The sequence below is a fragment of the Fundulus heteroclitus genome, unplaced genomic scaffold (assembly GCF_011125445.2).
Source record: "Fundulus heteroclitus isolate FHET01 unplaced genomic scaffold, MU-UCD_Fhet_4.1 scaffold_39, whole genome shotgun sequence".
Taxonomy (NCBI): domain Eukaryota; kingdom Metazoa; phylum Chordata; class Actinopteri; order Cyprinodontiformes; family Fundulidae; genus Fundulus; species Fundulus heteroclitus.
Window position 1 is genome coordinate 2,655,022 of NW_023396803.1, and position 18,268 is coordinate 2,673,289.

At 39.2% G+C, this 18,268-nt stretch overlaps 1 protein-coding gene across 1 annotated transcript in view; it reads right to left on the reverse strand.

The window, feature by feature from the left end:
* LOC105921235 (integrin alpha-11) overlaps positions 1-18,268 on the reverse strand; it is a 226,260-nt gene that overhangs the window by 144,503 nt on the left and 63,489 nt on the right. The gene's annotated exons all lie outside the window — the stretch shown is intronic.

Consider the following 18,268-nt stretch of genomic DNA (forward strand, 5'->3'; position numbering starts at 1 on the left):
CGCAAGTCGTTCCTCGAATCCCGCCATTGTTTAAAGGCCACAATTATAACCTTCGTCGTGATTTTGTTGACATTTTGTACTACAAACTCAATAGCGCCTCCACCTTTTCCGGTAGTATTGCTCCATATTGATCCGTTTCGTCTGTAATCGTAAGCTCCCAATTTTAGTGTAAAAATACGGACGAAATAGACGGTTAGAACGTATGAAACACTCCACACGTATCCGTATCCGTCTTTTACGTGAGGTATGAATGGGCCTTTAGGGGGATTGTGTGAATGAATCTCCCAAATACACTCTGGTCTTATTTCTTCTGAGGCCTTCCTCTTCATCTCATAAACTTGCAAGACAGTTTGCTTCTTGCGACTCTCAGCAATTATCAACATATTCAGTGAGAGCAGTGGAGCTACAATGAATGGCTGATATTGAAGCTCACAGGATACATAAATAAAGTGTGCATGTGCAACAAGAGGAAACCAGCAAGGAATGAGCATGCACATCAGTGTTAGGTGAGCACATTACAAAGGTTGGCATGTAGGACAGCCAATAAATAAGATGAACTTGAGGCTGAAAAAAATATTGCCAACTATGCCTTTAATGAATTGTAATGAATTGCCAAAAGCATATTCTAAAAATCTGAGTTTGATTTCCCCTGCCAGATCCAGGCCTGATTACTGCTAGAGCTGTAGTATCCGAAAATCACTTAAACAGAACATTAATGAAAGCACAAAGAAACCAGAAGAATCCAAAAAGAGGAATGTATCAGACTCCAGTCTAAGGAAATTCAAAAACAAACAAGAACGATAGTTATTGACATCCAGGGTCAATAACTGGATGAATAACATGGATGATGCGAGTCAAATCTGGGCCTACAGCTTTCCGAAATTGAACTACGAAGTGTGTGCTCTCTGCTCTTTCTGTTCATTTCCATGAACTTGGCTGTGTTTATACGCCATGTCACGCAAAGGATTGTGGGACTTCTTATAGCTCCTTAGCACAGATCATGAACGGCGCAAGGTTGCTAGGCTAAACTAGCCATGAGAGGAATTAAGCAAGCTCCATTTCTTACCTCCTTTGTTATTGACTGCAAAATTCAGACAGCACTAATCATGATGACTGCAGACACACTTCTGCTTTGGCTAAAGAATCTTTACTCAAGGGTATTTAAATCTATTTTTAGATATGTTATGTTTTCCTGGTCTTTCCGTCTTCCTTCCATTCATTAAGGAGCAAACTATTCTGTGTTTTTTTTTATTTTTTTATAGCAGTTGGAGAATGTGCAAGTGGCCACACTCCCAATGTTTACCAGGTATCAGCTGTCAGCTCTTGGAACCTCTGCTGTGTCGCCTCCCACCAAAACAATGTTGCCTGTGAGCGGCGAAGGAGAAGATGCAGGATACATGCCGACATCGGCTGTTGCAACCGGGGAGGAGCAACAGATCTTTCATCCCACTCATCATCATAGGAAATGTGAGATCCCTTCTCTACAAAGTGGATACAGTGGCAGACTTTGCCAGGTACATGAAAGGCTACAATGAGAGCAGCTTATTTATCGTGACTGAATTCTGGCTAACCATGCTAACTTCAAACACACAGATAAAGATGGACAATTTTCATTCACACATAGCACAATACAGTGTGTGTCACACAGAGTGTGATTTTTTTATGCACATGTTTTGATTTAATCTTTATTTGTTGATGTTGGTATTTTGATGTCTTCAATGCATTTGTTTCAGTTCTTTTGCATGACATTTTTTAATACACTGTGGACTCGTTAAACATAAACAGCTGGGTTAAGGACAATCACTCTTTGTGCCTTGGGTGGCAACTGTCAAACAGACAAGCTAGGGAAGATGGCTGAACAGCAGGGTGAAGACTGCAGGGAGACAAAAGGTGGACACATAAACCGAGCCAAGAGGCGAGAACTGGTTGCATGATGGCAAAATGAAATGTCTCATACAGAGACGAGCTTACTGATGCAATGTGGTACCCATCCCAGCAGGGGAAACTGCTAGTGGAAAACAATGTGCGTTGACGACAGGGCAGGGGTAAATCCCTCCAGTGTGTCAGAATTAAAAGACTTTGATGCAATCAACCCTATTTCCTATATAGGAAATTTTTGACCAATCTGAATAATATGATTGAATTTTACTTTGTAAAGTGCCTCGAGATGACATGTTTCATGAATTGGCACTATATAAATAAAATTTAATTGAAAAGTTAAAATTGAATAGATAGATAGACAGACAGACAGACAGATTGATCAATCAGCGTGTCATCCGGTCTGCAGAGAAGGTGATTGGCTGCAATCTTCCATCTCTCCAGGACCTGTACGCCTCCAGGACTCTGAGGCGTGCAGGAACATTGTGGCTGATCCCTTCACCCCAGTCATGGACTATTTCAGTAACTTCCCTCTGGCAGGAGGCTGCGGTCCATCAGGACCACAACCTCACGCCACAAGAACAGCTTCTTCCCATCTGCTACCGGTTTTATGAACAAGGCCAAGAGCCGCCCGTGACACTGGGCACTGTCTCTCTCCTCCGTTCAGGACTTACAAGCTACACCAATGTAGCATCTCCAGACCTTCTGTGTTACATTAATGCACAGTCTACCGTGTATATAGCTTTCTGTATATATATATATATACATATATATATATATATATATATATATATATATATATTTTTTTTTTTTTTTTTTTTTGTCTGCACCATCAACACCAAGTCAAACCCCTTGTAATTACTTGCCAATAAACTTGATTCAGATTCTGAAATAGATTCACACATACAATCCAGCAAATTAACCAGCACATCAGACCATCAGATAAGACCAGAGCATCAGAAGCATGACAAGATACTATATGCCTGCTTTAATTAACAATTTGATTGATGAAGGGACAAATTATTTTTTTTAATCTGTCAAGTCTGCAAGCAGGGATTCTAAACCATTTGCCAGATGGTAACAGCTCGTACAGTGAGTTGAGGATGTGAGCGGGATCAGACAGTACCCTCCGAGCAAGTCTGAGGACAGACTGTTCATAGATGGAGTGCAGGGAGGCGTTATCAGTCCTTCCTATCACCTTCACCAAAAGTGGACTGAATCTTGCCCCTCAAGCAGCTGGCCCTCCACTGCATTGGACTGCATACATAATGCCGCTGAGCTGTGGTTTGGGTGTTCTGTCTTTGGGATGAACCCGTTTTTGTCTGAGGGTGTTATTGGGTTTGAAATATACTGGTATGTTGTGTTCTGAGAAAATTCTCCTGAGTTTCTCAAACTCCTGACACATATGGAATGACAAGGTTTTTGCTTTCTCTCTGTTTTCCCTTTTGTGTTGGATGCAGTGTTGTTTTTTTTCTGCCAGCTTTGTTGGCTGATTTCACAAAGACCCATTTTGGGTAACCACAAGCTTGCAGTGATTTCCTGACGTGCTTGCACTCTTTTTGTTTCTCCTCTGTATCAGAGAGTATGTTGTCAGCCCGGTAACTCAGAGTTCTGATAACAGAGAGTTTGTGCTCCAGTGCGTGATGTGAATCAAAATGCAGATATTGGTCTGTGTGTGTGGACTTCTGGTAAACCTCAGTTTTGAGACTCCCATCTTCCACAATGTGTACCTCACAGTCAAGAAAAGGCAACATGTGTCACAGTTTGCATTTTGTTTAGTTTTAGTTTTGGACTTTTCTTCATTCAATCTGTCACTCCTCTGTCACCAGCCACTAACCAATCAGTTCATCCCATCTTTAGCCACCACCCTTCCTTAGATCAGTTCCACCTGTTACCTGTAATTAGTATTTAGCTGCGGTCACCTGTTCATCCCCTTACTTATACCATGACTACCCTTCTTCACCAGATTATTACAAACCTCCAGTGAGCCATATCTAGCATTTTCTGTCTGCCTGCCTGCCTGTGATCCGATCCGTTTTCTGTCTCCTGTTTTTCTGAGCTTTCTTTGTCCCTGTCTAATCTGATTGCCTGCCGGTTAAACGGACCTGCTTTTGCGCCCTGACTCTGCTCCCGGATTCTGCTTTGGCCAATCCTTGCCCTTCTGATCACCTGGTTTGACTTTGGACTGTTTTTTGACTACAAACTCTGATTATTCTATTGCCATTCTGCCTGTCATCCCGGTTTCGACCCATTGCCTGTTTTGATAATAAACTGGCTTTAGACGTCATCTACTTGTCTGGCTGAATTCTGGGTCCTCTGTTTCTGATCATGACAACATGTTGTTCTGGGCATCCTCTCTGTATAAGGTTTACCAGAGTTTACCAGTCTTTGTATACACAATGCCATAGTCTACCAAAATATGCATACACAATCACTCTGGAGGACAAGCTGCAAAAACAGCAAAAAATAAATAAAAACAGCAGCAGGAGCAGTAGCGCACTGTCATGGTACAGTTTTGGCCTGGCTGTCTCCCCATGTTATTTTCCAGCACCTTCTCCTCTCACGCAGCTCAGCCTCTACTCTTCAGTAATCAGTCACACCGGTCAGGCACCAATCAGTCAGAACTCACTCCACCTGCTCACCTCTCTACAAAAGCCCTCCTCAATCTTCTCATCCCCGCTCGATTGTCTTCACCCAAACCTCGTCCTGCCTCGTGTGTTCCCTCGTCAGCCCGACAGAGACTTTCCCACGTCTGCCTGTCTGAGTTTCCCTCGTCTACCGCCCCTACACCTCCAAGAAACCCTCTCTGCTACGCTGCTGGATGTACTGCAGCCTCTGGCGTTCTAAGGACTCTCTCTCTCTGCTGTGCTCCTGGACCTACTGCAGCTCCCGTGTCCAAGGAACTCTCTGCCAGCTACCTGCAACTTCAAGCGCTCCTACGCTCCAAGTGATCACGCTGCTGTGCTGTCGGCTCACCTGTAACTTCGGCGCTTCAGTGCTCCAAGTACTCGCTCTGCTGCTGAGCTTTCGGCGCCTCCTGGACCTCTGTGCTTCATTCTCCATCTTACCCTCTTCTGTCAGTCAGAGATCTTCCCACGTCTGTTCTGCCAGAAGTTCCTCACACAGGCTGTCATAGATCTTCCCATGTCTGTCAGTCTGAACTCCTCACATCTGCTAGTCAGTGCTCTCACACCTACCCTGGATGCTCCTGGACTCTCAGCGTCTCCCTGGACTCACAGGACAGTACCAGCAGCCCGCCCTCCAGCTCTCTCTCTCTCCAGTCCTCCACCTCCTGCCATCTTCATCCTCCAGCTCCTGCTCCGTCAAGACTCTGGTTCATTCTCTGTCCACTTCTCATCCTCACTTTAATAAAACTTTTAAGAACTAGTTCTGTGTGTGGCTGAATTCTGGGTTCACCAAGAAAAACCCTGACACGCACGAGTCCAGGTCGCCAGCAGAGCAGCGCCACCATGACAACAATAAGTAGTTGATCCCATGGATGGCACAACCAGTTTCAAGGCAATAATTTAATACAGGGTCAGATTGGTTTGAGTAGCTTTTTCTCGTAATAAATTAAATTATCATTTGTCCTGATGATAAACATATTTGATAAAATATTTTAGTCCAACAAAAAGGCAAAATTCAGAAGTAACCTGCAAGGGGGCAACAACTTTTTACTGCACTGTATACTCATGTAAAGTGATGTATCATGCTGTAGCATACCTTTTAAAGGCCGATTTATTTTACTACTGCTGAAGCAATTTTTCTGTTGTACCATAACAGAGTTAACAAGATTATTATTGTTAAGTATGGACATAAACAAAACCACATGTGGCTTTGAAGGTTATTGCGGAAAAAAGCTTCAATCACATTCCAGAGGAGATGCCTCAGTAGAACTGTGTGCCAGTAGAGTGGTATGCCTGCCACTTTGCCTCCTTCCTGCAAATGTATTGTCTTCCCACATCAAACGTAGCACGGCAGGGTTGATAAACCTAATCTCAAAAAGCAGACAGACTAAGTACACAGCCTGCAGCAGTAAAACCCCCAGTTAATTTAATCTAATGAACTATTTTGGTAAATCTATGCTTAATTTCTTACATAGTTTCCCAAATGTTAAGTGAGAACTGTATTTTTGCACGTACATATTTTTTTATTACTAATGATTTTTCTAATTCTTGATGTTATTATACTTGGTGTGATGCTTGGAAGACTAGGCATGTCGGGTTTTGAAGTGTCCTGAACAAAACAACCAACTCAATATTGTTTAGTAAGGAATGTGAAACAAGCTACATTTATACAGAGCCAATATGCAAAAGACAAGTTAAAATATAGTATATGCAATGGTGAAAAGATTACAATTTATGATTTGGATGTTCACTATGATTTCTAGTATTTTAAGGGTGGATGTAGGTTTCAACTGAAAACACAAGGTCTCAGGGGCAATCAGCTGAAAAGAATTTGATTAGAACCATTGTCCCATTGCATCTAAAGAAGGCAGTTGAAGGGGTTCCGGCCTGTGATCAGAAAACACGAAGAAGGGATTCCATTGAGACAGTATGTTTTCCAGGGCGAAAGTCAAAAAGATGAAAAATGAATCTAATAGAAGCAAATCATGAACAACAAAAACAACTCAGACTAAACCAAAAAATAAAACAATTAAATATGGTTCAATGAATCTAGTTAAATGTAGTTTTTAGTTAAAGACCATGATAATCATATTGATTCATTTGGTGTGACTATGTGATTATGTTAGAATGAGTGAGTCAACTGCTCCCAATTGTTTACATTTTAACATTATTCAAATTACTGTGCAAAGAGAGGGAGTAGCAACCATTTTTACGTCAGATTTATTCATTAATACCAAGAAAGTCAATAGCTGCCATTTTTTTGACTATTTAACCTTTAGCTTATTTCATCCAACTTAAAAAGTATGACATCCACTTCTGTTTGTTGTTTTTTATCGTCGACCAGGGGCCTGTTTCAATAAGGAGGTTCAACCAACTCTGAGTTAAAATTTGAACTCTGAGTTAACTTTCAATTCAATTCAATTCAATTCAATTTTATTTATATAGCGCCAAATCATGAAACATGTCATCTCAAGGCACTTTACAAAGTCAAGTTCAATCATATTATACAGATTGGGTCAGATTATACAGATTGGTCAAAAATGTCCTATATAAGGAAACCAGTTGATTGCATCAAAGTCCCGACAAGCAGCATTCACTCCTGGAGAAGCGTAGAGCCACAGGAAGAGTCATCTGCATTGTACATGGCTTTGCTGCAATCCCTCATACTGAGCAAGCATGAAGCGACAGTGGGAAGAAAAACCACCCATTAACGGGAAGGAAAAACCTCCGGCAGAACCGGGCTCAGTATGAACGGTCATCTGCCTCGACCGACTGGGGTTACAGAAGACAGAACAGAGACACAACAAGACAGACAAAAAGCACAGAAGCACACATTGATCTAGTAATCTGTTCTACATTAGATGGTAGTAGCGGGTGAGCCGTCTTCTCTGGATGATGTCACAGTTAACAGAACGCCAGACCAGGTGTACCTACTATGAAGAGAAAAGAGAGAGAACAGAAAGTTAAAGCAGAAATGACAACACATAATGCATAATTGAAGAACAGTAGAACTCAATAGAGTGAGAAAATTAGATCCTGATATACTCCAGTAGCCTAAGCCTATACCAGTAAAACTATAAAGGTAGCTGAGAGTAACATGAGCCACTAGTTATAATTTTTGTCAAAAAGAAAAGTTTTAAGCCTAGTCTTAAAAGTAGACAGGGTGTCTGCCTCACGGACCAAAACTGGGAGTTGGTTCCACAGGAGAGGAGCCTGATAGCTAAAGGATCTGCCTCCCATTCTACTTTTAGAGACTCTAGGAACCACCAGCAGACCTGCAGTCTGAGAGCGAAGTGCTCTGTTAGGAACATACTGGGTAATCAGAGCTCTGATATATGATGGAGTTTGATTATTAAGGGCTTTATACGTTAGAAGGAGAATTTTAAATTCTATTCTTGATTTAACAGGAAGCCAATGAAGGGAAGCTAAAATTGGAGAAATATGATCCCTCTTGTTGATTTTCATCAGAACTCTTGCTGCAGCATTTTGGATCAGCTGAAGGCTTTGAACTGCATTTTGTGGACTTCCTGATAGTAAAGAATTACAATAGTCCAGCCTTGAAGTAACAAATGCATGGACCAGTTTTTCAGCATCACTCCTGGACAGAATGTTTCTAATTTTGGCGATATTCCGGAGGTGAAAAAAGGAAACTCTGGAAACCTGTTTAATATGGGATTTAAATGACATGTCTTGGTCAAAAATAACACCAAGATTTTTTACTTTATTACCAGAGGCCAGGTTAATGCCACCCAGATTAAGTGATTGGTTAAGAAGTTTATTTTTTGAGGACTCTGGCCCAAAGATTACAACTTCGGTCTTGTTAGAATTTAGATGCAGGAAATTTAAAGTCATCCAGCTTTTGATGTCATCAAGACATGACTGCAGTCGAAGTCAATCGGAAGCATATATATAGTAAATAGAATTGGTCCAAGGACTGAACCCTGTGGTACTCCACAAGTGACCCTAGAGTTTGAGGAAGATTTATTATTAACATGAACAAATTGGAATCTGTCTGACAGATAAGATTTAAACCAGCCTAATGCTTTCCCCTTAATCCCTACAGTATGTTCAAGTCTTTGTAGGAGAATATTGTGATCAACTGTGTCAAATGCAGCACTGAGATCTAACAGGACAAGTATAGACACAAGTCCATTATCTGAGGCCATGCGAATTTCATTAGTGACCTTCACCAGAGCTGTTTCAGTGCTATGATGAGCTCTGAAGCCTGACTGAAACTCCTCAAGTAGGTCATTACTTTGTAAATGTTCACAAAGTTGATTAGCAACTACTTTCTCAAGAATTTTAGATAAGAAAAGAAGATTAGATATAGGTCTGTAATTTACTAACTCATCTTGATCAAGAGAAGGTTTCTTAAGTAAAGGTTTAATAACAGCTACTTTCAAAACCTGTGGTACATATCCATTTACTAAGGATAGATTAATCATGTCTAAAATAGGACCACTGATCAGAGGGAATACCTCCTTAAACAACTTGGTTGGGATTGGGTCTAACATACAGGTAGAAGGTTTAGATGAAGCTAAAATTTTAGATAGCTCAGAAAGCTCTACTGCTTTTAAACAGTTCAGACACTGCGCAGGTTCTAAGGATTCCTCCAATGCTGCCTCACTTACTGAGGACGAGGTAATCATGTTTGGGAGGATGCCAATTATTTTATTTTTAATGGCATCAATTTTATTTATGAAGAATCCCATAAAATCATTACTACTAAGAGCTAAGGGAATGGATGGATCAACAGAGCTGTGGCTCTGGGTAAGTTTGGCAACTGTACTAAAGAGAAATCTAGGATTATTTTTATTCTCTTCAATTAATGATGAAAAATATGCTGCTCTAACTCTGCGGAGGGTCTTGTTATACAACAATAGTCTGTCCCTCCAGATTAAGTAGGATTCCTCTTGGTGTGTAGAGCTGCCATTTTCTCTCCAATTTCCTAACATTGTGCTTCAAGGAACGCAGCTCTGAATTAAACCAAGGAGCCAGCTTCCTGTGAATAATCACCTTCTTTTTCAAGGGAGCTACATTGTCTAATGCAGAACGCAATGAGGAAGTCACATTGTTAGCAAAGGTATCGATTTGTGAATGGGAAGAAACAGCAATGCTGCCATCTACAGGGCATTTCTGCAATACTGAGGATATTAAAAAGGGGACAGACTCTTTAAGTTTTGATACAGCATTATCCGATAAAAATCTACTATAATGGAACCCTCTTTTGGGGGTGGAGAATTCAGTTAGATTAAACTCAAATGTTATTAAAAAATGATCAGACAGGACAGGGTTGTGAGAGAATACTTAGCCTGAGATGGGAAACTTTGAGTTTTGGGTTTCAGAACAGCTGAAATTAGTTAGTTCAATCAACTCTGAGTTGGCTGACTCTGAGTTAAGTGCATGCACCACAACTATAAAAAGCCATTATCAATGGAGCGCAGATATTACGAGTCACCATGGCAACAGCGTCAGACAAAAAAAGGTGTGCATATTTCTCACCAGCAGAACTGGATGTGCTTATGCAAGCATATGCAGAATTTGAGCATGTATTTTAAAAAAAAAAAAGCAACACGGCTGCAGCGGCGAAGGAGAGAGAGTTAACTTGGGTGAAAATAGCTGCTTGAGTCAGTGCGTAAGTTTACATTTTAATTACTTTTATACAGTGTTGGGTGTAATTAATTAAGTTACTAAGTCATCTAAATACTGTAATTAAATTAAAAACTATAAAACAATAGTGGATTTAATATCAAATTTTAAAAGGTATATTTTTAATTTAACTTTCTCCTTCTATAATACACTTTGGTCAATTTATGATTAATTCATGCAATTGAATATTGTTTTAATTTGAAAGCATTAGAAGTGCAGTTTCTTGTCTCTGCTTGTATTGTTCAAGTGGTTGAGGTTGATTTGGGATTTAGAAAGTAATTAATAAGTAAATAAAACAAATTAGTAAGTAGACCAATACTTTCTCGAGACAGTAATTATTACATTAATCTAATTAGACTTGTTGAAGATAAAATTTGTAGTTAGTAATTAAGAACTATTTTAGAGTAACTTACCCAACTGTTATAATATCAGAGGTAAAACTGGAAGAACAGTATTTTATTAAACCTAATTTAATTTTCATGGATAGGTGCAATCCTGCAGGAATCAAAAGAACATGGCAGCAGCTGAAAATGAAATATAAAAACATACTTCAAGCAGGTAAGCCTTGAGCACATCATAGGAGTAGCTACCTGGCTTTACAAACATTTGACATATTAAATGACTAAATGGCATTCAGTGTAGCATTTTTGACATATGTCTAAATGTTCATTCTCATTTGAATGAGACTTCTACTCAGCCAACAGAAAGAAGGCAGAGGCTCGTAAAACAGGAGGAGGACCTGCACCACCACCCCTGACAAATGCAGAAGAGATGGCCCTGAGCCTAAATGCTGGAAGGCCAATGGCTGAGGGAATTCCTGGAAGGACTTCATCAGAGCCAGTCACTTCAGAAGATTTAAGTGCCTTCATAAAATGTAAGAGGTCTACCTACAGTGTTATTTTTTTATATAGACTGAATGTGATATTTCCATTTATATTACTTTGGGTTGGGTTTTTTGTTGGTCCCAACAGATTTGGATGGTAATATCTGCCTCTTGGAGCCTCCTGTCCCAACAGTACCCCATACAGTTGTCAGTAGCCTACTCCATACACCATCAATTATGATAAATAGTATTATAAAGTGTACTCTATGAAATGCTCATCTTCACAGGATGATGGGGATGAAGAAACCGTTTCTGCTGCCACAGACAGGCCTACAGAGGTAATTTTAATATTATATGTCTACACATCAAACAATCTACACATTCACATTTATATGTGGAGTAGCCTATAGAATCCAAGTTTATATCTATAAATGGTCATTCTTATCTCCACCCCCCAGAGTGTGGAAGAACAGCAGGAGGAAGGTCCATCAACTTCTGGTGCACAGATGGACACAGTTCAGTGATTTACAGTAAATGTCACAGTTTCATTCTGAATTTCAGACTACATTCATGATGTAACTCTAATCTAATGTATTTTCAGTTGCCAGTTAAGGAGTCATATAGACTTCTTCTTATTAAAAAGATAGAAAAAAACAGCAAAGAACTTGTATACTTGGACCGCCAGATCCAAAAGGCAGATCTGGAAATCAACATTCTAAAACTAAAGTGAGAGGTGAGTGTATGGTCACAGGTGAATTCTAGGAAGTATTGAAACTATTTTAAAATCTTTTTTTTTTTTGTTTTCTTTTTTTTTAGCAGATGAACAACACCATATAAATTGCTGTGATAGGATAGGGATATGACAAAAAATCCACTCTGGGCCTCAAAATCCTTTCCCGACGTAAATGTAACTCCCTACGAAGTGATACAGCCTCTTCGTCAACAGGATCATCCATAAAAGGACATGCCATTTCATTCCCTTTGATGCGCTCTGCGTGACTGAAATGTGCGCAATTAATATGTCCCCAAAGAATCAATGAGGTGTTTAGGTGTGCTCCACTTCCTCTTTAAAAAAGGGGAGGAGACCAAAATAAACTCTGGGTTTTCTGAAGAAAACCTGCTCCCGACCAGGTTAGGTTCACAGAGTAAATTGCCATGGTAACTGACTCTGAGTATAAGTTACCTCTCTTTCAGAAACGGGCTTGACTTACTCTGCTTTCTCAGGTTTAACTTACCTCCCTTTCTGAAACAGAAAACCCAGAGTTTCCCTCATTTCAGGGTTAACATACTCAGAGTTTTCACTTAACCCCCTTTCTGAAACAGGCCCCTGGTCCCTTAAGGTACGTTCACATCTAACATGAATGGCACCACAATGTATCCACTTTTGCTTGCTGACATTATCGCTATTCACACTGCAGGCAACAGCAACTGCACAGCGGGTGACAAGCCAGAACTAGAAAAATTTGCATTTCCTGCGAAAATGCACTGTGAATGCAGTAAGCTGAATGATTAAGCAAAAGATGCAGAAGTTCTTTGAAGAAGAGAAAAAATAGCTGAAAAGCATTGAAGAAGTTGAAAAAGTTGAAGAATTTGAAAAAGTTGAAGAATTTGAACATGAAAGAACAATAGCTGAATGATTAGAAGAAGAAAAAACTGAGGGAATGGCACCAGACATTTCCTAACTCATTCTAAACACTGAATCGTTTAACAAAGCAGAAGTAGAATTTCAAACTTGATTATACTGTAGCCATATGTGGGCCTGCATTTCTAGGAGTATAAGGGGTTTTGCCCCCCATTGAAAAGCATTGGATGTTTGACACCTCATAGCTTGGAGATGCTTTAAGTGACGTAGGCCAATTTTCTTGTGGAGCTTCCTCTCTAAAGGAAGTACAGACTCTGTGAAGCAGAAGTTTGTAAGAGCTTCCTAGAGCTACTTCTGGTTAGCAACATGCTAAAAGTTAGCCGCTAACATGGTTGTGTTCAGTATCACCGGGTGATTATACTCTGTCAGTTTGGTCCAAATCCTGTACTGGGAAGTGCCTCAAAAAGGGGTGCCAATACTTAATGTCACCAAACATGACCAAAGTTCATGGGTCAGATCCGCCTCCTTTAGCAACTCAGCCTCACCACATCTGGGCCCAGAACTCAACATTTGACCAAAATGGTCAGTAGCGCCATTTCCCACAGGTGGGTGGTGCTGTATTGGCCAATTGGGTCGTGTCTGGGCATCATGCCAGGTCCTGTTGGAAAAAAAGGCCCAAAAGGAAAGCATGTGAAATCCAAAATGGGTCAAAAAAGTGACACATGGCTGATAATCACATGAAAATTTTAAAATGTTAAGAAGAAGTGACTGTGCGAATTTCAGATTCCTACATTAATCACAGCCACTGCAGTGGGTGTCGAAAGTTGCCATTTTATCCCAATGGAGCAAGTCCCTCTGGTCAGCAGAGTTCTGTCTTCATGGAAACTCACTCACACCTGCAGCTGACCATTCTACCGAAGTGCACAGACTTTGCTCAGACTCTGCCTCATTGGAATAGAATGGAATACTTTGCCTCAACCAACGCTCCATATCTCCTGATCCGTAAATGGTAGAGACATAATTTTTTCTGAGTTTATTTCGTAACGGATAGGAGAACAGGACAAACTATCAGTTTTTGCTGGAAACATTTTAATAAAGGCGTAAAAAATTATGATCTAAAGGGGATATTTAAGGAATTTCAAAAATCCTCTAAAAATGGTCCTGAACAAATCGCTCTAGCTGAAAAAGTATAAGAGATATCAAAATAATTCTTTCACTGTGAGTATCAGCAGGCTTTTGAGGACTATGGAGCTCATTTTTATGTTTGTACAAAAATCGGTGTAGGCACAGCGACGATGTAAAAAAGTGGATCATGTGGAAAGATGCAGCGCTAAAATATTTTCAGGATTTTGCACATTCGCTACTCCCGAACAAATTGTTCCTGTGGCAAAACTGTAACAGCTATGCAAAAATTCCTTTTTTGTGAGTGCCAGAAGGGTTGGGACATTCATGTGTGAAAGTCACATGCCTGTACATCAAACGGTTTAGGAGTAGCGACGATGCGAAAACGTGTGATGTTTTGGATTTTCAGACGTCATTTTTCAAAACCGCTCCATAGGAAATGAATGGGGGAGGTTTCGGGTTTGTGTTGCTCTGAGGTGATTTGCGAAAAATCTATAAATGCTACACCAATGAGGGTTACATTTCCTGAATCCAGACAAAAATTCCTACGTTTTGATGTATAATTTATGTGGATAGGTTGAAAATTAAGCGAGTTAGAAGAAGTTGTTCGGAGAAGAAGAATTAGTTGAATTTCTAGAGTGTGCACTCTACCAACTGCCACTTGACGACCATAGCAACGCATGTTATTTGCTGAATTTCTTGAAAAGCCAAAATTATTTTAAGGAGGTACTATATGAAAATGGTAAAAGATATGAAAAAGCTGAAATATACCATAATAGCTGAAAGATATCACTACATTTTAAAAGTTGAAAGGCGTTTCTAGCTGAAACTGTGAATGCAGTAGGCATTCACAGTAAATATAGTAGTACAATGGCGATATCTGGTGACGCTTTCACTCAACTGCCACTCCAGTCTCCTCACTCAGTTTTCTCCAGGCTATGTCAGGATTTGGGTTTTGTTATGATTATGTGTGTCTGTCTTCTGTTTAGTCTTAGGTTTAGGTTCTGTATTATTTTGGTTTTAGATTTTAGATTTTATTGTAGTTTGATCAGTGAGAATGCTATACAGCATTCTCACTTATTAAGTTCCTTCAGGTCTTGATTATTATTCCGTACGTTTTTCGGCATCTAACTACTCCTGCATACTTCAACCGATTTAAACAATTTTCGTATCAAAACGTTCAGCTCGTTCACGACATTACTGCTATGTCTTTTTGTAATTATAACTTTTATAATATTTAAAATATTTAACTTTTTGTGTGTTTTTTGCTCTCATTGAAATTGAATGGAGAATCCTTCAAATTCTTCAAATATTTTAGCTTTTTGACAGCTTACTGCTTCAGCCTACTTTCAGCTAGAAACGTTATTCAACTTTTAAAATGTAGTGATATCTTTTGGCTATTATGGTATGTTTCAGCTTTTTCATATCTTTTACCATTTTCGTATAGTACGTCTTTAAAATAATTTTGGCTTTTCAAGAAATTCAGCAAATAACATGCGTTGCTATGGTCGTCAAGGAGCCTCTTTTAGAGTGCGCACTCTAGAAATTCAACAAATTCTTCTTCTCCGAACAACTTCTTCTCACTCGCTCAAATTTCACCCTATCCACATAAATTATACATCAAAACGTAGGAATTTTTGTCTGGATTCGGAAAATGTAACCATCATTGGTGTGGGATTTATAGATTTTTCGCAAATCACCTCAGAGCGACACTAACCCGAAACCTTCCCCATTCATTTCCTATGGAGCGGTTTTCAAAAATGAAACCTGAAAATCCAAAACATCACGTTTTCGCATCGTCGCTACTCCTAAACCGTTTGATGTAGAGGCATGAGACTTTCACACATTCATGTCCAGACCCTTCTGGCGCTCACAAAAAAGGAATTTTGTCGATAAATGTTACGGATTTGCCGCAGGAACAATTTGTTCGGGAGTAGCGAATGTGGAAAATCCTTAAAACGCTTTGGAGCTTCAATATTCCACGTCATCCACTTTTTTACATCGTCACTGTGCCTACACTGATTTTTGTACAAACATAAAAATGAGCTCCATAGTCCTCAAAAGCCTGCTGATACTCATAGTGAAAGAATTATTTTGATATCTCTTATACTTTTTCAGTTACAGCGATTTGCTCAGGAACCTTTTTAGAGGATTTCTGAAATTCGCTAAAAATCCCCTTTATATCATAATTTTTTACGCCTAAATTAAAATATTTCTAGCAAAAACCGATAGTTTGTCTTGTTCTCCTATCTGTTAAGAAATAAACTCAGAAAAAATTACGTCTCTACCATTTACGGATCAGGAGATATGGAGCGTTGTTTGAGGCAAAGTATTCCATTCTATTCCAATGAGGCAGAGTCTGAGCAAAGTCTGTGCACTTCGGTAGAATGGTCAGCTGCAGGTGTGAGTGAGGATAGAATAGAATGGGATAGAATGGCAACTTTCAACATCCCCTGCAGTGGCTGTGATTAATGTAGAAACCTGAAATTCGTACAGTCACTTCCTCTTAACATTTTAAAATTTTCAAGTGATTATCAGCCATGTGTCACTTTTTTGACCCATTTTGGATTTCACATGCTTTTCTATTGGGCCTTTGCTTCCAACAAGACCTGGCATGATGCCCAGACACGACCCAATTGGCCAATACAGCACCACCCACCTGCGGGAAATGGTGCTACTGACCATTTTGGTCAAATGTTGAGTTCTGGGCCCAGATGTGGTGAGGCTGAGTTGCTAAAGGAGGCGGATCTGACCCATGAACTTTGGTCACGTTTGGTGACATTAAGTATTGGCACCCCTTTTTGAGGCACTTCCCAGTACAGGATTTGGACCAAACTGACAGAGTACAATCACCAGGTGATACTCAACACAACCTTGTTAGCGGCTAACAGTTAGCATGTTGCTAACAGGAAGTAGTTCTAGGAAGCTCGTACAAACTTCTGCTTCACAGAGTCTGTACTTCCTTTAGAGAGAAAGCTCCACAAGAAATTTGGTCAAATGATTCAAATTATTCAAATTTTTCAAATTTCTTCAAATCTTTTCAAATTTTTCAAATTCCTTCAAATTTTTCCAATTTTTCAAATTCTTCAAAAAAAATTCAAATTTTTCAAATTCTTCAATTTTTTTCAAATTTTTCAAATCCTCAAAAAAAATTCAAATTTTTCAAATACTTCAATTTTTTTCAAATTTTTCAAATTCTTCAGATTTTTCCAATTTTTCAAATTCTTCAAAAAAAATTCAAATTTTTCAAATTCTTCAATTTTTTTCAAATTTTTCAAATTCTTCAAATTTTACAAATTTCTTCAATTTCTCCAAATTTTTCGAATTCTTAATTTTTTTCAAATTCTTCAAATTTTAAAAATTTCCTCAATTTCTTCATATTTTTCAAATTTCTTGAAATTTCTTCAAATTTTTCAAATTTTTCCAATTCCTTCAATTTTTTCAAATTTTTCAAATTCTTCAATTTTTTACAAATTTCTTTAATTTCTTCAAATTTATCAAATTCTTCAAATTTTGCAAATTCTTCAAATTTTTTAAATTCCTTCAAATTTTTCAATTTCTTCAAATTTTTTCAAATTCTTCAAATTTTTCAATTTCTTCAAACTTTTTCAAATTCTTCAAATCCCTTCAAATTTTTAGATTTTTTCAAATTCTTCAAATCTGATTTCAATGTTTTCTGCATCTTCTGCTCAATCATTTGGCAGATTAGCATTCTCACTCGCTGTTACGCAGGAACAGCTTTTTCTAGTTTTATTTATGTTTCCAGTTCAGTTCTGTCTCCTCCCAACAATCTGCCAGCTCACTCAATCTGTTTATCTGTTACTCCCCGAACACCAGTTACCAGCCAATCAGATCTGCTCACCTGTCAACCTCCAGTCACTAGCCAATCAGTTCAGTTCATTTCAGTTACCACCTTTCCTTTGATTATTTCCACCTGTCACTTGTAATCAGTCTTCACTCCCGTTCGACTGCTCACTTCCCTATATAGTCCTGCTACAAACCTCTGCAAACTGCCAGATCATTAACGAGCCTTCGGTGAGTTTTGTCCAGCGTTCTTTTTCTGATTGACCTGTTGATATTACCTGGATTGCCTTTTTGACTTCTGAGCCAGCCTGACCCCTGAATCAGATTTTCCTGCCCTGTACGATTGCTTATCTGTTTCTCTGACCTGGACTTGCCTTAGGATATTTTGAGTTTTGCCTTATCCTTGACTGTACTTTTGCCTGTTTTGGACTACCTTTCGTGTACCGGATTTTGAACTGCCATTTTGACCATTGAGTCTTGCCTGTCCCTGTTTTATTATTAAATCCTGTTTTTTTTCCTATACCTCTCTTGTTTGGTTGAATACTGGGTTTGCCTGATTCACGTTCATGACAGGCTAGGTCCGTTCTGGACTTGTCTCTGAAGTAATAATTGGTTGAGTCATACAAATTAGGCCATTGTCAGCTTTTGTGCCATGTTGAATAAAAACTGCTTAATCTCCGCTGCAGTCCTTCACCCCACATCACAGCCTCATCCAGCTCCTGATTGTTTGCTGTAGCACAAAAAGACACAAATGTTCAGCTTTTTCAACTACAACAACTGACG